The 27,749-nt window shown below is 39.9% G+C and overlaps 1 protein-coding gene and 2 non-coding genes across 3 annotated transcripts in view; 2 read left to right on the plus strand and 1 right to left on the minus strand.

Moving 5' to 3' along the window:
• The first annotated feature begins 4,179 nt into the window (after window positions 1-4,179).
• On the plus strand, window positions 4,180-4,286 carry LOC112926609 (U6 spliceosomal RNA). Its single transcript, XR_003236363.1, has one exon. It is a non-coding gene; the product is annotated as a U6 spliceosomal RNA (small nuclear RNA).
• A 2,555-nt stretch (window positions 4,287-6,841) lies between these two features.
• LOC112926610 (U6 spliceosomal RNA) lies at window positions 6,842-6,948 on the minus strand. The gene has a single exon (XR_003236364.1). It is a non-coding gene; the product is annotated as a U6 spliceosomal RNA (small nuclear RNA).
• A 54-nt stretch (window positions 6,949-7,002) lies between these two features.
• The window catches only part of AKAP6 (A-kinase anchoring protein 6), a 571,491-nt gene continuing 550,744 nt past the window's right edge, over window positions 7,003-27,749 (plus strand). Inside the window, exons 1-2 of the mRNA XM_072761386.1 lie at window positions 7,003-7,185; window positions 8,262-8,658. The gene's annotated coding sequence lies outside the window, so the exon portion shown is untranslated. The remainder of the gene's footprint in view (window positions 7,186-8,261; window positions 8,659-27,749) is intronic.

Below are 27,749 nucleotides of genomic sequence, written 5' to 3' on the forward strand. Positions count from 1 at the left end.
ATTTACTCATTTAAGAAAAGAATGCATATAAAGTTACACAAAGTCCAGAAATTAGACTTTTCTATATCAGCCTATAGTGTTTCCCAAACACTTGGTATTTAGAACCTCTTGGAGTCTTCAGACAGATTCTTATGGGTCAAAGGATTTTCTACAGGATTTTTAAAAGAAATTTTTATTGTGATGATTATCTTAAAATACTGAAATAAGCAGAGTCTGACACATTGAAATAAATTACTAATAAATAAATTCAGCTCATAACTAAGCATTACCAGGAGATTCCAATGTGAATTTGCATTTACATTTACCATTTCATCTTACTGATCTTTTTTTTAAATTTTTAAAATTTATTTATTCATGAAAGACAGAGAGAGGGAGAGGCAGACACACAGGCAGAGGGAGAAGCAGGCCCCACACAGGAGGCCTGATGTGGGACTAGATCCCGGGACTCAAGGATCACACCCTGAGCCAAAGGCAGGCGCTCAACCACTGAGCCACCCAGGCATCCCATCTTACTGATCTCAGGGACCATCAATGTGACAGTGTACATAAGTGGCTGATATTTGGTTGTTGTGTCCTACGAGCTAAATGATAGCAAAGGCCAGTGCCTGCCACTATACTTATGCTGTCTATGAAGGCAAAGTTTCTGTTTCCTAGTGATAATATAAATAGCATTTTCGATGACCAAGATTTTAGTTTCTTATATCTTTAACAAATCAATATTTTGATTTCGCATCATGAAAATGACATGCCACTGACTAATGTACTATTTTGTAGAGGCTAATGGGAATTGAACAGAGGCAGACTAATGTATTTGCACCAACTGAAAGCCAAATGCTTTCAGGACATTCTATACAAATAAAGATTTAATGGTCATTTGAATATTCTAAATTGAAAACAGAGTGGAAGCAATAATAATAAAATCTGATTTATGATCAATTTTGAAATGGTGTAAATGAGATACTAATTGCCTCTGTGAAACTCTGCATTCTCAAGCCTCATTCATGGCAAACAGTGCTGAGCCTGTTTGAAAAACCACAAGGCCTGTGATGCCTGTGTCAGACTTGTTTTGCTATAGGAACCTGTCTGCCTTGTTTTGGGAGTGAGAGGGCATTTCTGACTATACAGATTCTCTGTTAATTCTTTTCTATCTTGCCAACAATTGTTGAAATATTAGCCAACATAGTCCCAAGCAGATATAAAACAAAACATTATGAGAGGCCTAGTTCTGTCTTTATCTTCAACAGTCTATGAGCTTAGGAATGAAACAAAACAATAATATTAAGAATATATTTCTAATAATTAAAACTAACTGGATATTCTCTGTTTCATATTTTAGCAAAATTTGATTATATATATAGTGCTGATTTCAATTATATTGTTATGCTAACTCCATGTTGAAATAAATAATACAGCTTTACAGAGTCATCAATATATTGGCATTCCAGGATCTTTCACTAGCAGGGTGTAAACTATGAGGCCTGATTTTCTTGAACTACTTTATTTCATATACTGTCAGTGCCCATCTACTGTATACTGTGTCCTGATTTTATAGATGTTAAAATAAGAAAAAAAATATATGTTCCAGTTTCTGTAGAATTTTGTTGTAAACAAAGGTTGTTTTTTTCAGAACATACTTGTGTGTGTGTGTGGGGGTGTGTGTGTGTGGATCCCTGGGTGGCTCAGCGGTTTGGCGCCTGCCTTTGGCTCAGGACACGATCCTGAGGTCCTGGGATGAAGTCCCGAGTCAGGCTCCCTGCATGGGGCCTGCTTCTCCCTCTGCCTGTCTCTGCCTCTCTCTCTCTATCGTGAATAAATAAATTAAAAAAAAATACGTGTATTAGTATTCTCTGCAATTGTCACCACACAGAAGCAGACTAAGAATAGAACTGAATGGTGATTTAGTGTCAGCCAAATACATCATCTACTGCAATAAATTAATGTTATTAATGTGACTTGTATTGATTTGTAGTTTTATATTTAATTTGTAAATCTGCTTTGGTTTTAGAGTTTATAACAGCTGTAAGAAAAAGGAGTTTATACCCAGTTTTATGTTTGGACATATTAAAACAACAACATAGAAGTAATTTCAGCAATACTAGGGGTCTAGAGAGAATTTATTGCTTCAAAAGGGATCAAACATAAATTGCCTGAGAAATTCTGGTCTAGCTCTTTAACAGCACATTGTTCACAGCACCATGACATCTGATAATTTAAAGCCATTATAAAGATTTTTTTTCTCCCAAACGATTTGATCTCGTCAAGATTCAACTTTTTGTTATGTACACATAATCATTTTTTTCTTTTTTTAGAGTATAAAGTGTTTAAACGTGGTCTTCCTGCAGCACAGCTTGACTGAAGGAATTGGTAGAGAGACCTCAAGTTCATGACCCTTGAACTCTGACCATCTTACCAACTATAGATTCTCATAACCACATATCCATTAATAAACTGGTTGTAAGGTTTCTAAAGAGAGCAAGGACATGAAAGGGTTTTGATATATCTCTTCAAATCATACAAATGATCATCCATCTACTATTCTTTGATAGCTTTGAAATTAGAAATGGCTTATTGGAAAGCCAAGCCATTAGAAGAAATACATCAAAGCATATTTTATTTGTAATTGGGCAATTTAACTCAACAGGCATCTCGTTTTTGCCTAATTTTTTTTGAGGGGGAGAACACAGTGTTTCTATGACTTTCCAAAAGCTGGGAAAGGATTAGAATAATAAACAAAGGAAAGATGGGTTTGCCAATAATCTCTGGAGGTTTTCTTCTTTATTTTTGTCTCCGCAATACCAGAAGCTTTCATATGGTTTCACACTACTTTAAGTACATCATAAAATTGGATACCAATTTAAAAACTTCTCAACATTACCGATCTTTCTCAGGTTTTTACTTCAAAATATTGCGTCATATTTTTCAGAGAAAGGGTGGGACGCCCATAGGCAGGAGAAAAAAGAAGCAAACCCCCCCTTATTATAAAGATGCCACGCTCCTTATTAAGGATGGCATCTTAACGCAGCGCAGGCAGACCTATGCCCTTCATTCCACTTCGGCGTAGGGACAACTGTGGCCACTTCAGTACCGGAGGCTTTCACCTGTGGCCGTCATTTCACAACACGCCAGGCTGTGCCTGGAGCAGTATGCTTTCTGCGGTGGTTAAAACGGAAGATACCTAACACCAACATTCCAGTGTTCTCTGCAAGTAGGTGTGCCCTGCGTGCCGGTACCCTAACAGGGCTGGGTTAGGGTGCAGGAAGCAGAAGGAAGCACAGCAAGGACTGTCCATGCAACTCCCAGCGCGTGTAATTCCTCGAATCCACCTTTCAGGCCAGACAAGCGCCCTTAACCGCGCTCTTCAGCGTTCGGGCGGCTGGAGGCCTGGATCCACGAAGCCCTCGGAGGAACACCTGTGAGGGGCGGGGCCGCCCATCCGGGCCCATCCGGGCTCCTCCGACCCCGCCGCACCCCGGCCCGGGCCCTGCAGGTGCTCACGGAGCCCGGGCCGCCTACAGGGGGTGCTCCGCGTGCCGAGCGCGTCGTCAGCTTGTCGCAGGCATCTCCTGGAGGGCGGGCGCTGAGCTTGCTTCTGCCGCTGGCGTGCGACCCGGTGTCACGGGCGCAATGTCGGCGACGTGACATACTTCGCCGGAGGACGCGTGCTCGACCCCGCGCCCAAGTGGCTCAGCAGGTCGGCCTGTTCGCAAGCCCTCAGTGACCTCAGTCGCTCGGCCCGTCCCCGCTTCGCACCGCGGCAGGCCGAACGCCCGCCCGTCTGCCCGCCCGTCTGCCCGCCCGTCAGCCCCCGCTCGCCCGGCCCTCGAGGCGCCCCGCGCACCGAGCCGGACGCCCTGCACGCCGCTCCCGGCATGCTCCGCGGGCCCAGCGCGACGGCCACAGGACCCACGCTCCCACGCCCGGGGCCCGCGAACGGCCCCTTACCCAAGGTGCTCCGGGCGCGGCGCTCATTTGCATGTCCTACCCGACAGGTAAAGTCGACCGGTCAGTCGCGGCCTAGCCGGCACAACACCACACGTGCGAGCCTGGTGGGTGGCCCCGCGTCATCGCATTTGCCCCAACTTCCCGTGGTCAGCGAGGGCGGCTCACACTTCGGTCACCGTAAGTAAGAGAGGCGAGAAGCCGCCGTGCCTTATATACGCGCTGGGCGGAGCCCGTAGCGTGCTCGCTTCGGCAGCACATATACTAAAATTGGAACGATACAGAGAAGATTAGCATGGCCCCTGCGCAAGGATGACACGCAAATTCGTGAAGCGTTCCATATTTTTGTGCAGCTCCCCAGCCATCTGATTTCCTCTGCAGATTAACCCCGAGGAGATGGTATCCACCTAAGTATATGAATAATGAAATTGTGACATTTCGCTAGGAAGATACTCCTCCGGAATAGTCCAAGACGTGAGCAAAGCTGAGTTGCCCTTGGAAATTTATGTGCAACTGTCTACATACCTCGGAAATAAACCATCAGTTTGAGTTTCCGTATAGAATTTAAAAATTATGAAGTCCCAATAGTTCATTTTTGCTTTTGTTTCTCTTGCCTTCATGGATGTATCTTGCAAGAAGTTGCTGTGGCCAAGTTCAAAAAGGGTCGCCTGTGTTCTCCTCTAGGATTTTGATGGAATCTTGTCTCACATTTAGATCTTTCATCCATTTTGAGTTTATCTTTGTGTATGGTGTAAGAGAATGGTCTAGTTTCATTCTTCTGCATGTGGGTGTCCAATTTTCCCAGCACCATTTATTGAAGAGACTGTCTTCCAATGGATAGTCTTTCCTGCTTTGTCGAATATTAGTTCACCATAAAGTTGAGGGTCCACTTCTGGATTCTCTATTCTGTTCCATTGATCTATGTGTCTGTTTTTGTGCCAATACCACACTGTCTTGATGAGCAATAGATAAGAAACTTCTGCACAGCAAAAGATACAGTCAACAAAACTAAAAGACAACCTACAGAATGGCAGAAGATATTTGCAAATGACATATCAGATAAAGGGCTAGTTTCCAAAATCTATAAAGAACTTATTAAACTCAACACCAAAGAAACAAACAATCCAATCATGAAATGGGCAAAGACATGAACAGAAATCTCACAGAGGAAGACATAGACATGACCAACAAGCACATGGGAAAACACTCCACATCACTGGCCATCAGGGAAATACAAATCAAAACCACAATGAGATACCACCTCACACCAGTGAGAATGGGGAAAATTAACAAGGCAGGAAACCACAAATGTTGGAGAGGATGCGGAGAAAGGGGAACCCTCTTGCACTGTTGGTGGGAAAGTGAACTGGTGCAGCCACTCTGGAGAACTGTGTGGAGGTTCCTCAAAGAGTTAAAAATAGACCTGCCCTATGACCCAGCAATTGCACTGCTGGGGATTTACCCCAAAGATACAGATGCAATGAAACGCCGGGACACCTGCACCCCGATGTTTCTAGCAGCGATGTCCACACTAGCCAAACTGTGGAAGGAGCCTCGGTGTCCATCGAAAGATGAACGGACAAAGAAGATGTGGTCTATGTATACAATGGAATATTACTCAGCCATTAGAAACGACAAATACCCACCATTTGCTTCAACGTGGATGGAACTGGAGGGTATTATGCTGAGTGAAATAAGTGAATCGGACAAGGACAAACATTATATGGTCTCATTCATTTGGGGAATATAAAAAATAGTGACAGGGAATAAAGGGGAAAGGAGAAAAAAATGAGTGGGAAATATCAGGAAGGGAGACAGAATATAAAGACTCCTAACTCTGGGAAACGAACTAGGGGTGGTGGAAGGGGAGGTGGGCGGGGTTGGGGTGACTGGGTGACGGGCACTGAGGGGGGCACTTGACGGGATGAGCACTGGGTGTTATTCTATATGCTGGCAAATTGAACACCAATAGAAATAAATTTATAAATTAAAAAAAAAAGAATTTAAAAATTACAAAATCGACTTAATGTATGATCTTGTCTCCCTCAACAACACAAACTGCAGAGGGGCCAGGAGTATAGGCTCTGTTGGGTAGTAGAAGACTAGCACATGAATTGGTCCATGAATCCTTGCAAAATCACTTCTAAATTACTAAGTCGCTAAAGGAATGAATCTGCTAAAGGAAGTAAGCAACATTAGTGCCCATTTCTCGAGCCGACGTTTGACGTTCTTTGGCCGTTTCAGGCCTGAGTGAATGCGCTCTGTCACTTGGAGCTGCGTTGGAACAGAGACTGTCACCAAGGGGCGGTTTCGCGGGACGAGATCAGTGTCGGCGGCCTGTGGATCCCGGAGCTCCGGGACCAAGTGACCTGGCTAAGAGCGGCGGGCCCATCGGATCTGCTTTCTCGAGGCTTTCTGAGGCCGCTCTCGTATGCCCGTTTTCACCTGGTCCTTCAGGAGCACTCTGACACGTGCCTAAATCAGACGGATTCTCTGTGATGGAAATTTTGAGAGGAACGTTAGCTGCCCAAACCAATAGCAGATTTGAACCAACCAGAACACGCGTTCAGATGCGGCTACCAGGGCTGCCTAGGAACTTAATAAGAGTCATGTGACCGGCGAGGTCAGGTATCAGGTCGCAGCCAGAAGATTCCCTGGAAGGCCGGGAGGACCTCGCAGCTGTGCTAGGCTCGTAGCTGCTAGCGTGAATGCGTAATTCAACTCAGAACATTTAAACACACACACACACACACACACACAAAAAATAAAAAATAAATAAATAAATAAATAAATAAACACACAAACAAACTAACAAACTCAGAACAGACTTTCATAACAATCTTTCCAGAAACCAGTTTTGCTGCTAACTCATAACCGGGGTGAGATGGCTGGGGAGCTGCACAAAAATATGGAACGCTTCACGAATTTGCGTGTCATCCTTGCGCAGGGGCCATGCTAATCTTCTCTGTATCGTTCCAATTTTAGTATATGTGCTGCCGAAGCGAGCACGCTACGGGCTCCGCCCAGCGCGTATATAAGGCACGGCGGCTTCTCGCCTCTCTTACTTACGGTGACCGAAGTGTGAGCCGCCCTCGCTGACCACGGGAAGTTGGGGCAAATGCGATGACGCGGGGCCACCCACCAGGCTCGCACGTGTGGTGTTGTGCCGGCTAGGCCGCGACTGACCGGTCGACTTTACCTGTCGGGTAGGACATGCAAATGAGCGCCGCGCCCGGAGCACCTTGGGTAAGGGGCCGTTCGCGGGCCCCGGGCGTGGGAGCGTGGGAGCGTGGGTCCTGTGGCCGTCGCGCTGGGCCCGCGGAGCATGCCGGGAGCGGCGTGCAGGGCGTCCGGCTCGGTGCGCGGGGCGCCTCGAGGGCCGGGCGAGCGGGGGCTGACGGGCGGGCAGACGGGCGGGCGTTCGGCCTGCCGCGGTGCGAAGCGGGGACGGGCGGGCTCTGTGAGCGCCTGCACGTGTCTCAGGGTGTCCCTTGATGGAAAGCCTGATCCGTGGGACAGTACTACGGCACTGACATTTAACACTTTAGATTTCCTGACTGTTCTTGTTCCTGTTACACGGTTGCCCTGGGGTCTTGGTATCAGAACCGAGAGCGCTGCGTTGGCCTCCGCGCTCAGCGAGAGTCCGCGTGAGCGTCTGTCTCCCTCTCCCTCTGCCCTCCGGCCAGTGCTCTTGCTCTATCTAAAATAAATCTTAAAAAAAAAAAAAAAATAAATATCACTTTGGGTCCCCAAAAAGGGACTAGATCGATGCATTAGACTATAACAAAATGTTGACTTACTTGCGTGCTAAGTATACAAGATTGTTCTCAGCTCATCAAATTTTTTAATGAGAATAAACGAGTTTTATTTTTTATATTCTGGAACATTTTGACTTTATTACCGAACATGTTGTCATAACAATTCCGATTATCTACGTTAGCCGTGGAATAAAACAATGTCCCTCTTTAGTGGTGTATAAAACTGTGGTGTATCTTGCAATCAATGGCATTTTGGATCCAAATCGATGTTGCATCTCATTTTTCGGAGAAGGAAGCTGAGGCCGAGGTAAGTGTGCAGTGATAGCTCTGGGCACTGCTCGCGCTGGCTCTGTCCTCTGAGACCCAAGCCGCTGCCCTTTGTACTGTACCACTTGTGGTATTAGTAGGTTATACTGTTTGCAGTAGGTTACAAAAAAAAAAAAAAAAAAAAAAAGAGGAAATCCTGCTATTTTACAACCACAGTTTTGATTTCTCATTTGACTGCAACAGTAGTACACACTGTCAAATGGAAAGTCTACCTATTCTTTTTCTTTTTCTTCACAGAAAGAGAATATTCAGTAATAGGACACAACTGAAACAGGCCAAAACCGCAAGTCATTTTCTCTTCAGGAATTCGGCTCCAATTAAAAATAAGAAACTCAACCAGGATTTTCACATCCTCCGGGGTAAGGAGCAGATGAGTCACCCAGAACCGCAGCGTCGATGCCGGGCCTTACTTGGTGCACCCCCTGGGGACCGGCCCAGGCTGCAGGTGGGGATCCCCACAGGCTTCCTAAGCGCGGGGGCCAGAGCCCCCCCTGGAGGTTCTGACTTAACTGTCCTCCGTTTCTCTGTCTTTGTGCTCTGGGAGCTCTCAGCCGTCACTGGTCTGCTTCAGGTATCGGCAGCCTTCTCTCTGGCCCTCGTCTCCTTTCTTCTCCACTGGACACACTCCGCACAGGTGAGGCTTGTGTGAGTTCCCACCAGGCCCCTTCCTTCGCCTTCCTTCCTTTGGTGGCTCTTCCTCCTTCCTTCGTGTTGCCCTCGTTGAGCGCCCAGTGACTCCTGCACGTCTCACCTAGAAAGAACTCCAAGGGTTTTTCAAAACTCACCAGTCCTGAGTTTTATTTCTTCAGGGCTCTGCTAGTGAACCCCACAAAGTCAAACCTACTAGAGCCCTGTTTCCCAGGCTTGCCTGGCGATAGGTTCCTAGACCTACCTTCTCGCAGTGTGCAGAGGATTAGCCTGGGTCGAGGCACTAAAAGGATGATCCCGCGCATCTCCCAGATGACTTATCTGTGTTTTACAGGCTACTTTAAATGAAATGAGAAAGTCACTGTGGTAAGGCTGATGTGAGATATTTTTATGCATAGATTCCTTTCACAGCAACCATTTCCTTTAATTTGCAGCAGATAACCTCCTGTTCTGTTTCACTGAAGGGGGAAAAAAAAAAGAGAGAGAGAGACTATCAGAGACGAGCTTCCTTAATTTTTTTTTTTCCTTACTACAAATTCACCTAAATACACATGCTTCTCTATTTCCTGTCTTCTGTTTCAGGAGAGGGGTATCCCTTGTATGGGAAAAACTTGTGCCCAAGTGGACAACTTTATTTTCTAGAACCCAGAGAATACCCTCCAGGGTTACCTGATTCCAATTCTGTGGACACTTTGTAAATTATAAATAACTGACAGTGGTGCAAAATAGTTCTTCTTTATAGACATACAAAATTTGTCCTGGCCAGTAGAGATTCAGTAGACTTCTCTCCATCACTATGGAAGAAGTTAGTTTTGCTTCCATTTGCACATTCATTTCAACATTCCTTTACTTCATACAGATTTGTGATTTTTTATTTTTCTTTGAGATGGTTACAACGTCTACCTTTATCGATTAATATATTCAATAAAACCTTTAATCCGTGTTCATTTTATATCTGTATGAAAGCCATGGTTTTTACCTTTTTTACAAAAAAATTGTCTTTCCCACCTTTTTCCTTTTTCCTATCTGTAATTTCTGGATGCCCTTCTGTGCTCCAGGTATTTTAAGAACCAGTTACCTCAGACTCATGTTGAACAGTGTCACCATCTGGGTCCTGTCAATACTGCAGGCTTGTAACATAGGCACACAGGAACCCTGCCAAGTGTGGGCACTTTTTTTTGTCTTAAAGTTAAACTCTTCGGGTGGGGGGGCGCATATTAATCTCTTTATAAGGACTGAAAAAGGGGCTTCTGGCAAATTCTTCACCACACTGTGCTGGGATGGGTCTAGAGTGTCCGCTGGATGACACTTCCTGGGTTCCTCTGTTTTTGTTTTTGTTTTTTTTTAATTTTTAAAAATTTAAAATTTTATTTAAATTCCATTAATTAGCATATAATGTATTATTCATTTCAGAGGTAGAGGTCAGTGATTCATCAGTCTTACAGAATACCCAGTGCTCATTACATCATGTGCCCTTCTTAATTCCTCTTTGAATTCTGACATTTTCAATATTCTTGTGTCTGTATAGGCCAAGTGATTCAATTGCCTGGTCTTGCACACAAATCAGTTACAAGGATGAGCTATTTGTAACACATTTCTAGTCATTAAAACTCAAATGTAGAACATTCCTTTAAATGGCAGGGTTAAAAAAATCACCTTCCACACCGTGCACTTTGGGAGGATGTCTGTAGCATATAGAGCTGTGAAATTTGGCCTTGCAGGTTTGTTATTTTGATCGGTTTTAAATTAATATATGTTATATATATGTATATGTATTGTAAATAGTCTTTTAACAGTTTGTATGCCTTCTACTGAGCTGCCCAGTGGATTCACCTAACAAAACCAGATACAGGGACCCTCTGGTGGCTCAGTGGTTGAGCATCTGCCTTCTGCCCAGGGTGTGATCCTGGATCCTGAATCCTGGATCTTGGAGACCTGGGATCGAGCCCCACGTCGGGCTCCCTGCATGGAGCCTGCTTCTCCCTCTGCCTGTGTCTCTGCCTCTCTCTGTGTGTCTCTCATGAATAAATAAATTTTTAAAACCTTAAAAAAAAAAAAAAACCAGATATACTTTTCACCATGTAAGTACAGCTCGTGGGTTACTTAAAAACTGAAAAACATCTTTTTTGGGGGGGCTCTCAAAAATGAGAGTAGCTTTTTGCCAACTCTCTGTTTTTCCCAATTTTAATATTGTTCTCTGTTAATTTTTTGGTTAGTCTTTGTTTTACTTAACAGCAGTAAGTCATAGCCCACTGCTGCTAACAGTGATTGTTATTTAGTATTACAGTCTAACCATTTGGTGAGCTCTCTGCATGGATTAAGGATTTGTAGAGATCTAAGTCTCTGTTGGTGAGACATAACAGAGAAACTAGTTTGTTAGTTTTGTTTTCATATTCATCTGTTTGGGCTCAAATCAATTAAGAATGTTGTGTTCCACCAGGAAGAAAAAGAGCTCTCTGATAATCTGAACCAGTAAATTTTTTTGTGCTTCTGTGTTTACTCTTGACTGACAACTGGAATTTTAGAATTAGAGCTCTAAACTCTGTATCTTTGTGAATGTGGTCTTTCCCTCTCATTGTATGAATGTGTAATGGTTTCCTAAATCCAGGTGGTATTAACAAATTAGATTATAAAATCTCAGGACGCCTGGGTGGCTCAGTGGTTGAGCGCCTGCCTTTGGCCCATTGAGTGATCCTGGAGTCCCTGGATGGAGTCCCACATCGGGCTCCTGCATGGAGCCTGCTTCTCCCTCTGCCTATGTCTCTGCCTCTCTGTGTCTCTCATGAATAAATAAGTAAAATCTTAAAAAAAAAAATATATATATATATATATATATATATATATATATATATATAATCTCCTAAATTAAAGGAGCCTTGTTCTGATTGGCTTAGGAGATAACTGCATATATAAATATAATTCTGTAATTCTCAGGAAATAAGGAAATGGAATTTAAAAAGTGCTAAATTTAAGAAGTATTTTAAAAGAAACCAGTTCAGAAACATCTTAAAAATTTAAGTTCACATAATTTAGGTAAATCTTAAGGCAAACTGGTTTAATAATTTGATTTAATAAAAACAGCTAGGTTTTCTGTGATTTATCAATGTTATATGTAATACAAATGTACACTTCTTATACTTGGGTATGTTTTTCTATATATATATATACAGGTTTACTGATTAAATAAATTATCATTACTTCTACTTAGTGCTTGCTTATAAAAAATGTAAATTTCTGTTTGACCAAATTGATCCCTATTCTGATGACTTTATTTCATTAGTTATTGTGTTCTGGAATATGTCAACCTACAGATAGATTTCTAAGATCTAAGTAACTTAAAATCTTGGATTAGTATTAAATTGGGTTAATTAATGGAAGTCATTGGATACCTACATTGTTTCTAAATAAGATTTAATGCTAAAGTATTATTAAGCATAATTTAAAATTTATATACCTTTGTTTCTAACTTCTATATACTATCAAAAGATGGTACTTTTGGGTCATGTTCATGTTCACTTTTGCCACATTGAGAAGTTGTGTAGAGGATATTATAAACTGTAGAAAGTTGTGTTATATGAATTTATGAACTCTGGTAGGCTGATAAAATATTGGGGTGTGACAATTTACATTATTCATCACTCAGTTTTCTCTGCAAAATGGAATTAGTTGGTTAAAAGTTAAAATTATTATAAATGGTGGAGACTACATTGAGAAGGAATAGTTTCAGAGAAATATCACTGTGTATGTGCTTCTATTTTTTCAAGAAAAATACTAGTTTTGTCCTAAAGCAGCAGCAAAAAGTGTTTCATAATATTACCTTATTTTTCTTTTAATCTCTCTACTATCTGTAATAAGTTCTCCTCTTTCATTCCTGATTTTGATCGTTTTCTGTCTTATTTTCTTGATCTGTCTGGAATTTTATCAGTTTTATTGTTATCTTACAAAAAAACACCACAGTTTTTGGATTCATTTTTTTTTCCTATTGCTCATTCATTTCTATGCCATTGATTTTTGCTGTTTAGAGTTTCCTTCCTTCTATTTACTTTAGGTTTAATTTGCTCTTCTTTCCCCATTTTTTTTAGTGGAAATTTAGATGATTAATTTTAGACTTTTCTTTTTTTCCAATAGAAGCTTTTAAAGCCATAAATTTGCCTCTAGGCAATTTTAGCTGTACCTAACAAATTTTAATGTGTTTATGTTTTCAAGTATAAACACATATTTTCAAATATAGTTCAAAATATTTACTTTCCCTTTTACTTTTTTTGGTCCCATGTATTATTTAGATGTTTATTTTTAGTTTCCAAATATTTGTATTTTGCAGATATTCTTTGTAGATTTTTCTTTCTAGAAAAATAGATTTTCTAGAAAAAGTATATTTTCTTTCTAGATATTTCTAGATTTTCTTTGCGCTCTTTTTCTAATTCTCTTACAGTATGATTTCAATTATTTTAAATTTATTTTAAAAATTTATTAAGACTTGTTTTATAGCCCTAATGAATGTTTCATGTGCATATAAAAAGAATGTGCAGTTCTTGGCTGGAGTGTTCTATAAATGTTAATAGGTCAGGTTAGTTGATAATGCTCAAATCATGTACATCCTTACTGATTCTTCCATCATTTATTGAGAGAGGGATGATGAAATGTCCAGCTGTAATTGTGGAGTTCTGTACTGGCCTTTCAGTTCCAACAGTTTGTGCTTCAGAGTTTGGTTCTGATACCCAGCTGCATGAAGCCTTTATATTTCACACGTCCTTATCCACACTGTGGTTTCCTTCCCCCAACTGATTTTGTTTATTCACACAAGCTGAAGGTTTTTGTTTTCCCAGGAAATTTAAGCTTCAGTTCCACCAGAAAAACTGAGGCTACCTCATTGTAATATTTGACAATGTAAGCTGCAAGCAAAACATTTATCAATCAAATTTTCCCCACAGATTTATTTCTAAGAGGGGAAAAAATATCTTTTTAGTTACTTGTATGTTTTGGGTATCATGGAAAGATTCCTGGGTCTGATGGTCAGAGTCAAATTCCAGCTCCCTGCCTTGGACACACCTTCTGTGAAAGAAAAAATAGCAATATCTGTCCTACATGCTCCTGTGGATTGACAGGAGGCTCTGTGAGGAATGCTCAGGAAAGTGCCTTGTGTGTTGCAAAGCTCTGCAAGTGTATAAATTGCTGTTGTCACTATGAGAAACTTTTTCAACTTTAAGGCTTGCAGTGATTGTACATTTTTAGTCATTAATTCAAGAAGAACATTTGGGTATTTGCTGCCTCAGAGGCTTTCACTCATCCTGAAGGGCACCTACCTACAACTCTTAAACTGAAAGAAATACAATCCAATATCGATTGTCTGTTACCTTGGAAACTAGCACCATTTCAAAACACTGGAAAGAAGGCAGACAGTCTCTCCTCTGCTCTCCTGCCCGCTGCTCCCTTGCAGTCTATTCAATAAATTTCTATCTCCTTTAAAAACAAAACAAAACAAAAATAAAATAAAATACTGGAAACAATGTAACTGGGAGGAAAAGCACACTTGGGACCAAACACCTGTTTTTTTTCCCCCCAAAGCTTAAAATACTAGGCACCTATTTAGCATTTCCTAATCATTTTTTAAACTTTAAAGTTGTATATATTTGGGTTGTGTTTGTTAAATACACAATGAAAATGAGACAGATAAGATCTGTTGTCACTTTGGGAAAGTTAATGATAATAATGAGTGATGTGGAGCATCATATGCCTGCTGGCTATCTGTATGTCTTCTTTGGAAAATTGTCTATTCAGATCCTCTGCCCATTTTTAAACTGGATTGCTTTTTTTTCTTTGCTGTTGTATTTATGAATCCCTTATATATTTTGGATATTAACCCTCTATTGGATATATGGTTTGCTAATATTCTCTCTCATTCAGTAGGTCGTCTGTTCATTTTGTTCGTGATTTCCTTTGCTGTGCAGAAGCTTTTTAGTTTGAGGTAGTCCCACCTGTTTATTTTTGCTTCTGTTCCCTTTGCTTTTGGAATCAGATCCAAAAATTCATCTTTTAGACTGATGTCAAATAGCTTATTGCCTGTGTTTTCTTCTAAGAGTTTTATGGTTTCAGGTCCTACATTCCAGTCTTTAATCCAATTGAGTTCATTTTTGTGTCTGGGTAAGACAGTGGTCTAGTTTCATTTTTTTGCTTGTACCTGTCCTGTTTTCCCAGCATCATTTATTGAAGAGACTGTACATTCTTGCCTCCTTTGTTACAAATTAATTGATCATATATGCATGGGTTTATTTCTGGGTTCTCTATTCTGTTCTCTTTATCTATTTTTATGCCGATATCATACTGTTTTGATTACGATAGCTATGTAATATAGTTTGAAATGAGGGAGCATACTAATGTCTCTGAATTTGTTCTTTTCTGTCAAGATAGCTTTGGGTATTTGGGGTCTTTTGTAGTTCCATGCAAGTTTTAGGATTGTTTGTTCTGTTTCTGTGAAAAATGACATTGGAATTTTGATACAAATTATGAGGTATTTGTATTTTGCTTTGGGTAATATGGATATTTTAATAACAGTAATTTTTCTAATTTATGAGTTTGGAATACCCTTCTATTTCTTTGCCTCTTCTACAGTTTCTTTCATCAGTGACTTTTAGTTTTCAGTGTACAGGTCTTTGATCCCTTGGTTAAATTTATTCCTAGGTATTTTATTCTTTTTGATGCAGTTGTAAATACAGTTGTTTTCTTGATTTCTTTCTGATAGTTTGTTGTTAGTGATAGAAGTGCAACTGATTTCTAATATTGATTTTGTACCCTGCTCCTTTACTGAAGTTATTTTTTAGTTTTAACAATTTTTCTTTTTGGTGGAGTCTTCAGGGTTTTCCGTATATAATGATCCTGTCATCCACAAATAATGACAATCTTTCTTTCTATTTTGGATGCCTTTTGTTTGTTTGTTTTTTGTTTTTACCTAATTGCCCTGTCAAGGACTTCCAATACTCTGTAGAATAAAAGTGGGGAGAGTGGGCATCATTGTCTTATTCCTGATCTTAGAGGAAAAACTTTCAGCTTTTCACTAGTGGGTATGGTGTTAGCTGTGGGCTTGTCATACATGACTTTTATTATGCGGCAGTAAATTCTCTCTATATCCACTTTGTTAAGGACTTTTAATCATAAATGGATGTTGAATTTTGTCATATGCTTTTTCTGCATCTAATGAGATGACTTTTATCCTCCATTTTGTTAATGCAGTGTATCATGTTGATTGATTTGTGGATGTTGAACCATCTTTGCATCCCTGAAATAAATCTCACGTGGTCATAGTTTGATCCTTTTAATGCATTATTGAATTTGGTTTGCTAATATTTTGCTGAGGATGTTTGCTCTAAATTCACCAGGAATATTAGTCTGTAATTTTCTCTTTTTGTGATGCACTTATCTGGATTTGGTATCAGAGTAATGCTGGCCTTGTAAAATGGGTTTGGGAGTGTTCCCTCTTCTTCAACGTTTTGTAAGAGTTTGAGAGGGATGGATATTAAATCTTCTTTGAATGTTTGGTAGAATTCACCAGTGAAGTTGTCTGGTCCTGTATTTTTGTTTGTTGAGAAGTTTTTGATTACTTACTCAGTCTCCTTACTAGTACTTGATCTATTCAGAGTTTCTATGTCTTCCTGATTCATTCTTGGAAGATTATACAATTCTAAGAATGTATGTACTCCTTCTACGTTGTCCAATTTGTTGACATATAATTGTTCATAATAGTTTCTTATGATCCCTTATATTTCTCTGGTATCAGTTGTAACTTCTCTTTTATTTCTTTTTTTTTTTTCTCATTAAACTTCTGTTTTAATGGGTCTCAGAATTCTATGACAGGTTTTTGGTCAAGTTGTTTCCATTAAAAAATACTGATTTTAAAAACTAATAACTTAAAACTGCCACACACACACACACACACACACACACACCCCAAATGGTCCACTAAACATTCTCCTTTCCTTCCAAAGGTTTTACAATGCATTGTTATCATTAACCAGTCCTTTACTATTAAACTTAAATGGTCAATTGACACAAACAGTTCTGAGACCATTCTTCCACCACTGATTAAGACTGGGGCAGGGTGGATCCCTGGGTGGCTCAGCGGTTTAGCACCTCCCTTCAGCCCAGGGTGTGATCCTGGAGTCCCGGGATTGAGTCCCACATTGGGCTCTTGGCATGGGGCCTGCTTCTCCCTCTGCTTGTGTCTCTGCCTCTCTCTCTGTGTCTCTCATAAATAAAATCTTAAAAAAAAAAAAAAAAAAGACTGAAGTGGCAGGTATTGTGGATAATATTCATTTAGCCTCTGGGCAGACTTGGTGACTTTGCCAGCTCCAGCTGCCTTCTTGTCCACTGCTGTCACCAGCCACGTTGCCACAATGAACATCTTTGACAGATAGGTTCTTGATATTGGAAGCCCACATTGTCCCCAAGAAGAGCCTCACTCAGAGCTTCATGGTGCATTTCGACAGACTTTACTTCAGTTGTAATATTGACTGGAGCAAAGGTGGCCACCATGCCAGGCCCAAGAACACCAGTCTGCACTTGACCCACTGGGACAGTACCAATACCACCAATTTTGTAGACGTCCTGGAGAGGCAGACGCAAGGGCTTATCAGTTGGACGAGTTGGTGGCAGACTGCAAGCCAGAGCTTCAAGCAGTGTGGTTCCACTGGCATTCCGATCTTTACAGGTGACTTTCCATCCCTTGAACCAAGGCATGTTAGCACTTGGCTCCAGCATGTCCAGAAATTGGCACAAATGCTACTGTGTCAGGGTTGTAGCCAATTTTCTTAATGTAGGTGCTGACTTCCTTAATGATTTCCTTGTATCTCTTCTGGCTGTAGGGTGGTTCAGTGGAATCCATTTTGTTAACACCAACAATTAGTTGTTTTACACCCAGTGTGTAAGCCAGAAGGGCATGCTCACAGGTCTGCCCATTCTTGGAGATACCTGCTTCAAATTCACCAACACCAGCAGCAACAATCAGGACAGCACAGTCAGCCTGAAGTGTGCCTGTAATCGTGTTTTTGATAAAGTCTCTGTGTCCTGGGGCATCAATGATGGTCACGTAATACTTGCTGGTCTCAAATTTCCACAGGGAAATATCAATGGCAATACCACGTTCATGTTCAGCTTATTCAAGACCCAGACATACTTGAAGGTGCCTTTTCCCATCTCAGCAGCCCCTTCTCAAATTTTTTGATAGTTCTTTTGTTGATCCCACCACATTTGTAGATCAGATGGCCAATAGTGGTAGACTTGCCCGAATCTACGTATCCAATGACGATGATGTTGATGTGAGTCTTTCCCTTTCCCATTTTGGTTTAGGTTTAGCAGTGGTTTTCATGACACCTGTGTTCCAGCAGCAAACCCGTTGTGAAAAAGCAACTTCTTTTTTTATTTCTGATTTTATTTATCTGAGCCTTCTCTCTTGATTAATCTAACTAACGGTTTGTTAACTTTGTTTATCCTTTCAAAGAACCAACTCTTAGTTTCATTGATCTTTTCTACTGTTTTTTTAGTCTTTATTTCATTATTTCTATTCTGATCTTTATTATTTCCTTCCTTCTACTATCTCTAGGCTTCATTTGTTCTTCTTTTTCTAGTTCCTTTAGGTGTAGAGTTTGGTATTCATTTGAGATTTTTCTTTTTTTTTTTCTTTTTTTTCTTTCTTTTTTTTTTTTTTTATATAGGCCTTTATCACTAGGCACTTTCCTCTTTAAAACTGATTTTATTACATCCCATATATTTTGGTATGGTATTTTCATTTTTATTTTTTTCTAGGTATTTATATATTTCTCTTTTGATTTCTTCATTGACCCAGTAATTAATTGTTCAGTAGTATATTGTTTAATCTCCACATAATTGTTTTATTTTTCAGTTTTCTTTTTGTAATTGCTATTGAATTTCATACCATTGTGGTTGGAAAAGATACTTGATAGATTTCAATCTTGGTTTTACTCAGACTTGTATATTGGCCTATCCTGTCCATGTAACCTATTCTGGAGAATATTTTGTGTGCACTTGAGAAGAATGTGTATCTTGATGCTCTTGGATGTACTGTTCTGTATATATTAAGTCCATCTGATCTAATGTGTCATTTAAGGCTAATGTTTCCTTAGTGGTTTTCTATTTGCATAATCCTTTGATGTAAGCAGAATGCTAAAGTACCCCTACTATTATTGTATTGCTGTCAATTCTTCCTTTAGGTCTGTTAATGTTTGCTTTATATATTTTTGGTACTCCTATGTTGGATACATATAAATTTACAAATGTTTTATCTTCTTGTTAGAATGGCTTTTTACCATTATGCAATGTCCTTCTTTATCTTTTATTACAATCTTTGTTGTAAAGTCTGTTTTGTCTAATTAAAGTATAGCTACCCAGCTTTCTTTTCATTTCCGTTTACATGGAGTATCTTTTTCTGTTCCTTCACTTTCTGTGTGTATCCTTACATCTGAAGTAAATCTCTTTTAGGCAGCATGTAGATGAGCCTTATTTTTTTATCCATTCAGTCACTCTGTGTCTTTTATAATGGAGGATTTAGTCCACTTACATTTAAAGTAATTATTGATAGGTCTGTATTAATTGCCATTTTATTAATTGTCCTTTCTTCTCTTACTTTCTTCTCTTGTGGTTTTATGACTTTCTATAGTGTTTTTTTTTTGTTTGTTTTGTTTTGTTTTGTTTTTTATTTTGTGAAATTTCTTTCTCATTTCCTTTTCTGTATCCACTGTAGGTTTTTGCTTTGTGGTTACCATGAGGTTCACATATAACATCCTTTATATGTAACATTTTGTTTTAAGTTGATAACAACTTAAATTTGAACTCATTCAAAAACTACATTTTTACTTACCTCTTCACATTTTATGTTTTGATGTTACATTTTATTTCTTTTTATTTTATGTATCTCATAACTAATTATTGTACTGTTAGATAGTTTTATTACATTTGTCTTTTAACCTTCATTCTAGCTTTATAAGTGATTAATCCATATCTTTACTGCATATGTAACTTTGCCAGTGAGGTTTTTACTTTCATATACTTTCTTGTTATTAATTAGTGCCACTCTTTTTCAACTTAAAGAAGTCCTTTTAACATTTCTTTTTTAAAAAAAAGATTTATTTATTTATTTATTCATGAGAGAGAGAGAGAGAGAGAGAGAGAGAGGAAGAAGAGACACAGGCAGAGGGAGAAGCAGGCTCCATGCAGGGAGCCTGATGTGGGACGCTATCCCAGGACTCCAAGGATCATGCCCTGGGCTGAAGGCAGGTGCTAAACTGCTGAGCCACCCAGGGATCCACCTTTTAACATTTCTTGTAAGGCTGGTTTAGAGATGATGAACTCCTTTAGCTTTTGCTTGTCTAGAAAACTCTTTACCTCTCCCTCAGTTCTGAAGGATATTCTTGCCTGGTAATGTATTCTTGGTTGGAAGTTTTTTCCTTTTAGCTCTTTGAATATATCATGCAAACTGCAAAGTTTCTGCTGAAAAATCTGTTATATTCTTATAGGGGTTCCCTTGTATGTAACAAGTGGTTTTTCTTTTGCTACTTTTAAGATTCTTTCTATAACTTTTGACATTTTAATTGTACGTGTCTTGGTGTGGCTTTCTTTGGGTTCATCTTATTTGAAATTCTCTGTGCTTCTGGGACCTGGATGTCTGTTTCCTTCTGTAGGTTAGGGAAATTTCCAGCCATTACTTTTCCAAATACATTTTCTGCCCCCTTCTCTCTGTTTTTTCCTCCTGGAACCCCTATAATGTGAATGTTGTTCTGTTTGGTGTCATATAGGTCCCTTGAGCTATCTTTACCTTTTAATTTTTTTAAATTTTTTATTTTTTTGCTGCTATGTTAGGGTAAGTTCCATTGCCCTATCTTCCAGATTGTTGGTCTTTTCTTCTACTTCATCCAGTCTGCTTTTGAACCTCTCTAGTATATTTTCCAGTTCAGTTATTGTGTTCTTCAGCTCTGGGACATCTATTTGGTAGTTTCTTTCTTTCTTTCTTTCTTTCTTTCTTTCTTTCTTTCTTTCTTTCATTCAAGATTTTATTTATTTATTCATGAGAGACACAGAGAGAGAAAGAGAGAGAGACTGGCAGAGACAGGCAGAGGGAGAAGCAGGCCCCATGCGGAGACCCTGGGTCTCCAGGATCACATCCTGGGCTGAAGGCAGCACTAAACTGCTGAGCCACCGGGCTGCCCTATTTGGTAGTTTCTTATATTTTCTGTTTCTTTGTTGAAGTTCTTACTGTGTTCTTTTATTCTTATCTTGAATTAGGTAAGCATCTTTATGACCATTACTTTGAATTCTTTATCAGGTAGATTACTTATATCTGTTTCATTAATGTCTTTTTCTGCTATTTTATTTTGTTTATTTGGAACATATTCTTTTATTTCCTCATTTAGCTTGGCTCTCTGTGTTTGTTTTATATATTTAGGCAAAACTGCTACTTCTCCCAGTCTTGAAGGAGTGGCCTTGTGTAGGTGATGAAACTTTCCATTCAACCTTGACCTAGCCTTTGGCTGGCTCTTGAACCTTTGTGACTGTCTGCATAGCCTGATTTATTCTGAATAGCTCTCTGATGTTGAGGGTAGGCCAAGACTTGACAGTAATCTGAAGGGAAGGATCTTATTTAGAACCTAGTTTTGGGCAGATTGGAAGCAAGACCCTCAAGCAAGCAGCTTTTAAAATATAAAAAACATATACCGTCCTGTGGGGCCACAATCTTAAACCCTGCTGGCCTTCAGACCAGGAGATCTAGAGGTATCCCTGGTGATAGTTGCAAAAAAATCAGGGTTCCAGATAGTGTATGAGCTCCTTTCTAGGAGGTGTCATCAAGCCACAGTGAGGGCAAGGAAGCACACAATTATGGTGTCTTTTTTTTTTTTTTTTTTATTATGGTGTCTTCTTGAGTGCATCTGTAGCCTCTAGATGTGTGTCAAATCTGAAGCCTGTCCCAGGCTGAAGCTGTAAGACAAATAAATAGGCCTTTTTCACAGGACACGTTTTTAATCTGTTGTCTCTGAATTGACCTAGAGGTCGTAGTCTCCTAAGAACTGTCTTTCTGATTGTTACAGTCCTGTGGAGCCCAGAAATGCAAGCCCCGTGGCAATCAGGGTTAGGCAATCAAGAGGCATCCCCTGTGTGGGACTGGAGAGTGTAAGGAGTGAAGCACAATCACTGACTTCAGCATGGCAGTGGGAAAATCCCTTGACTGCATGTGCAAACAGCTTCAATTATATAGTAGGATATCTCATCTATGTGTATCTTCCAGCCCTAGCAAGGGAGTGTGAGAATGCCAAGCACACTTGCATTGTTAGGCCCTAGCCAGGAAGCAGGGGTGTGCTACAACCCCTGTACTCCCCAGCTATAGCAAGGAAGCATGACAATACCATGACTGCTCATGTTTGGCAGCCTTAGCCAGGGAACAGGGGAGTGCTGAAACCTTTTACCCCGCTGGACTTATAAGGTAGTGGGATGGTGCTGCATCTGCATGTGTCTTCCTGTACTAGGAAGATAGAGAGTACAAAAATAGCATCTACCAGAGAGTCCCAATTATCTCCTGCCCCTCCAGCAGATGCTTTAAGATTTGCAAATGAATTGCTTCACATATAGTCTAGGGCACTATTCAAATTGCTGCTTTTATACTGAGTCCTACGGTGAGTGAGACTGCATGCATGCCATTCATTTATTCGTTCATTCATTCATTCACTTATTTTTAAGTAGTCTCCACATCCAGTGTGGAGCCCATCATGGGGCCTTAACTCACAACCCTGAGATCAAGACTGAAATTAAGACCTGAGCTGATATCAAGAGTTATTCACTTAACTGACTGAGCCACCTGGGCACCTCTGCATGTAAGCCCTTTAAAAGAAGAATCTCAGTTGCCTATAATCCTTTTGGTCCCTTAAATGCAAGTCCCGTTGGTTTTTAAAGCCAGATTCTTGGGGCAGCCCAGGGTGGCTCAGCGGTTTAGGGCTACCTTCAGCCCAGGGTGTGATCCTGGAGTCCTAGGATCGAGTCCCACGTCGGGCTCCCTACATGGAGCCTGCTTTTCCCTCTGCCTGTCTCTCTCTCTCTGTCTCTCATGAATAAATAAATTAAAAAATCTTAAAAAAAAAATAAAGCCAGATTCTTAGGGGGCTTGATTCTCTGCTGCAGGTCCCAAGGGTACCTGATGTGGACACAAACCCCTTGCTCCTCCAGGAGAAGCTTTGTACTTTTGAGACCTCTCCCTATTGTGGGTTGCAGCAGAAAAGGTAGAGTTTTTGGCAAGACTGCATCTCTGCTTCTCCTACCCCACTTGACTGGTTCTTTCATTATTTGTTGTGGAGGAGCTGTTCAGCTAGTTTTCAGTTCTTTTTCAGAAGGAATTGTTTCAGATGTAGTTGTAGTTTTGGTGTGTCTGTGGAAGGAGATAAGTTCAAAATTTTCCTTCATTAGCATCTTGGACCACCAGGATTAAAATAAATCCAGATTCCTGGATTGTGTTTCAGTAGGTCTGGAGAGGAGCCTTGGAATCTGTGTTTTAGTAGGCACCCAAGGGATTATGATGCAGGGCCCTGTGGGCTACTGAGAATCCCTGTGTTTTCCAATTACTGACCTGATTTTTCTCTTTTATCTGAAATCCAATGAGCCTAAAACTAGCTTTCCATGAATAGATAGAGATTTCTCTTCCCTGTCATCATTCCTGGACCAAAGTTTTATAAATGTACTCATTGTCATCTTTGGTCTTCCATCTTTCTTCTCCTTCCTTCCTCCTCCTCTTTTCTCTTCTTCTTCCTTCCTTTTTCTTCTCTCTTGTTGAGTCATTCATTAAGTCCTATTGTCTCCTTCTTCTCTGTCTTCATTCATGTTACATTTCATTCTTATGGCCCCTCTTCCAAAACCCCACCCTCATCAGCTCACTCCTGGACTACCCAAAAGGCTTCTAGCTTCTCTTGTCCTAATTTTTAAATGTATGTATGTATGTATGTATGTATGTATGTATGTATGTATGTATTTAATGAGAGACAGAGAGCAGCAGAGACATAGGAAGAGGGAGAAACAGGGTCCCCATGGGGAACTCAATGCGGGACTCAATCCCAGGACCCTGGGATTATGACCTGAGCCAAAGGCAGACACTTAGCCACTGAGACACCCAGCCACCCCTCTTTTATCCTTCTTTAATCCTTCTTTCACATAGTGGACTATTATTTTGTACAAACATCATTTTTACACATGCCACTCACCTACCTACTCAAGAATAAGTAGTGATTTTCTGTCTTCCTTATCAGAACTGAACTTCTTTCCTTATTTATTTATATTTTTAGGGGGGACGGGGAAGAAGGCGATGGAGAGAGAGAATCTTAAGCAGGCTCCATGCCCAGCATGGAGCCTGATGTGGGGCTAGATCTCACAATCCTGAAATCATGACCTGAGCTGAAATTAAGAGTCAGACACTTAACTGACTGAACCATCCAGGTGCCCCTCCCTAAGATTTTGTATTATCCATCAACTACACTCCTCATTATCCCCAAATTATGTATTTTTAGTCTCTGAATTAGTGCCTCTAGTCCATATTTTAGACATAATTTATTTACTCTTGCCTTTGAGTATATATTCTCAAAATATATTTATTATAAACTTCCATGGACAGAGAACTACTTTGTTAAAGGGGATTGTTGATATATTGAATACATTATTATAAATCCCTTCACATAGAGAAGGGCTAGGGAGGAAACCAAGAGGACTGATGAACTGATTGGTTGAGGACTCTACATTTTATTTTATCACATATGTAAAGCTCCCTTTGGTGGTTTCCTTAAATTGGGTTTCTCTTGCTCAGTGAACTTTTAGATGAGGTAGAGTGCCTTTTATTATATTACCTATTGGTAAAATTCCCCTAAAGCTGAATGGCCAAAATTTTAAGTCAATATATAGATTCCTTTGAATACCTTAAAAAATGTTTCCGGTTTTGAGCAGCTGTGTATTTAGTTAAACTGGATCTACTAAGACAAAGCTCTGACATATTTTAATATTGGAAACCCTATCCCAAAATTCAGGAGAGGTAGTGTTGCTATCATAACAGATCTTTTGTTCTTTGTATTCTAGTCCTTTGGTGTCTCTGGTAGCCACAACTCATGTTGGAGATGGTGTAAATACTTGATAAGTCCACATATGTTTCTTTTCAGAGCACTTATTGAGGTTGGCCCCTGTCCACCCCCTTGAGAAAGACTTACAGTTCTCAACCTCTTTCACCACAGCATCACACCCCTAAGGGAGACCCCTCTTTCTGACAGTAAGAGAGATATACTACATCAGCTCTCAAAAGATCTCTTGCTTTTCTCCTCTCTGGGTAAGATGGGCAGTGTGTATATTATTTGAAAAAGTTCCTTAAGTAATTTTGAAACCCCACCCATTCTCCACTAGAATCACAGCTTTTATATATCTTAATTGCATCTTCCTTAATATCACTAAAATTCATTGGCTTATCAGTTTCTGAAATATTTGTACAGTTTACCTCTGTACTTATAATTATGAAAAAGTATTCTTTGTAATTTGTCACTTTTGCTTTATATAATTATGTGCTTACAAGTTCAAGATTGTTACATCTTTTCAAGGTGTTTTTTTTTATCCTTATGTAGTGTTTTTCTTTATCTCTGTTAATGCTGCTGCATTATCTTTTATATTGTTTGATATTAATATTGCTAAGAATGCTTTCTTTTGGTTAATAGTTGCTTGGCATATCTATCTCTTCATTTTCATATGTTTGATGTGATTTTTAAAAATTATGATTTTTTTTTATAAGTAGCACTATTTGGATCTTAAAAAACTGACCTACACTTTTATCCCATTTTCTCATGGTGGCTTTAATCCAGGGATTGGTACCATTTTCGTATAAAGGACCAGACAGTAAACATTTTGGACTCTATGAGCCTTGTATATGTACCTCTGTTATAACTACTCAAGCATAGCCACTGACAGTACATAAATGAATGCACATGGCTTGAATTGGCCTGCTAGGCATAGTTTGTGAACCTCTGAGCTTAGTCCATTTACATTTTTGTGGTTGATAATGTATCTGGACTTCTGTCATCTTATTGTGTGTTTTTGTTTATCATCTGTTACTTAGGGCATTGATACCTGAGGTTACAGATGAACCAAAAATAATTCTTATTTTTATGGTTAAGGATTAAATATACCATTATTATATTTTTGTCAGTTTTCTGTATTTGTGGTCCTGGATTCTTTCTTGTTGAAGTGCATTCTTTAGTTTTTTATTTGTTTGTTTGTTTTTTCAGTGAGAGTCTCTGAGTGGTAAGCTCCCTTACTCTATTAGACCTGAATAGCTAGGTATGGAATTCAAGGTAGATAATTTATTTTCTCTTAGTATGTGGAACACATTACTCCATTTTCTTCTGACATTAATTATTGCTGATGATATACCTATTGTCAGTTTAACTGTCATTGCTTCAGAGGAATTTGTCTTTTCTCTCTAGTAACTTTTATAATGCTCTGTAGTTTGACCACACACTAGGACTGTGGATTTATGTTTATTGATTCACATTGCCTCTCAGAGCCCTTTTTCAAACTGTGGACTCTTTCCCCAGTTCTCAAAAGTTATTAGCCATTCACCATTTGAATATTGCTTCTCTCCCCTTAACTCTCTGCTCTTGTAGAACCGATTAGATGTATTTTGAAACTTCTCAATGTATTCTCCAGGTTTCTTAACTACCCTTTCATAACTTTCTTCTCTTTCTCTGTGGTTTGTTCTCAATGCAATTTTTAAATTCCTAATCTTCTTTTGAGTATGTACAGACTTGAGGTAATATCATCTATTAAGGTTTTTTTGGTTTCTTTATTTTCCATTTATTATGTGTTTCATGCATCTCCTCTAATATCATTTGTGCCTATTTTTGAATTTTAATTTTTTTACAGATTTTATTTATTTATTTATTTATTTATTTATTTATTTATTTATTTATTTGACAGAGAGTGAGAGAGCACAAGCAGGGGAAGTAGTGAGCAGAGGGAGTACGAAAGGGAAAAGCAAGCAGGCTCTGCACTAAGCAGGGAGCCCAGCATGGAGCTGGATCCCAGGACCCCGGGATCACGACCTGAACCAAAGCATACGCTCAACTGACTGAGCCACCCAGGTGCCCCATGTTTGAGCTTTTTTTAAAAAAAAGAAAAAAAATTTTATTTATTTACTCATCAGAGAGAGGCAGAGACACAGGCAGAGGGAGAAGCAGGCTCCCTGCAGGGAACCTGATGCAGGACTGGATCCCAGGACTCCAGGATCAGGCCCTGAGCAGAAGGCAGACACTCAACCCCTGAGCCACCCAGGTGTCCCCCCCTTGTTTGAATGAATAGTATTCCTTTCTTCATCTCTGAGGGTTCTGAAAATACATAAAAACTTTTTAGATTATTCTATTATTTTCATTTGCAATGTTGACACTCATTGGTTGTCTTTTCTTATTAAGAGATTCTCCCTTTCTCCTTCCTTATTTCTTCACTCATTCCTCTCTGAATGTTGTCTCTACCCCAGATCCCTTGGGACGCCTGTTCAGAACCAGGTATGGTATTGTGGTTGGAGAGTCCTGCCTTGTGTACTCTGAATCGGTCACAGGTCCTGTCCCTGCATTTGTGGGTAGCCTTGATCAGGTCCTTGTCACATTAGCTTGATTTCAGGATTGTGCTCATTTCCTCCTATCTCCTTAGGTTTTAGCTTCACAGGAGGCCTAACGTCAGGTAGCAGCTGTAGAACCTCCTGTCACATCCCTGATTTCCCACAGTGAGTCTGGCTCAGGGCACCTGCCTTGGGCTGAGCATCTCTCCCCAAGAGCTAAAATCAGTTTGGTCCAAGGAGATCATTATCTTGCTTTAGAGCACACCTTTGAAATATCTTCTTTTTACCTTTTATCTGTTCATGTTTGGAGCAGTGGTAGGAATGGTATGGTCCCATTCCTCTTCTTTTAGGAACCATTCCACCCTGATCTGAGAGCTTTCCCTTATTACCTTTGATTCTTTCATTGGTGACCATATTGCTCAGCCCATTTTTCATACGTCACATCACTATTGAAT

Source organism: Vulpes vulpes, chromosome 6 (assembly GCF_048418805.1).
Source record: "Vulpes vulpes isolate BD-2025 chromosome 6, VulVul3, whole genome shotgun sequence".
Classification (NCBI taxonomy): Eukaryota; Metazoa; Chordata; class Mammalia; order Carnivora; family Canidae; genus Vulpes; species Vulpes vulpes.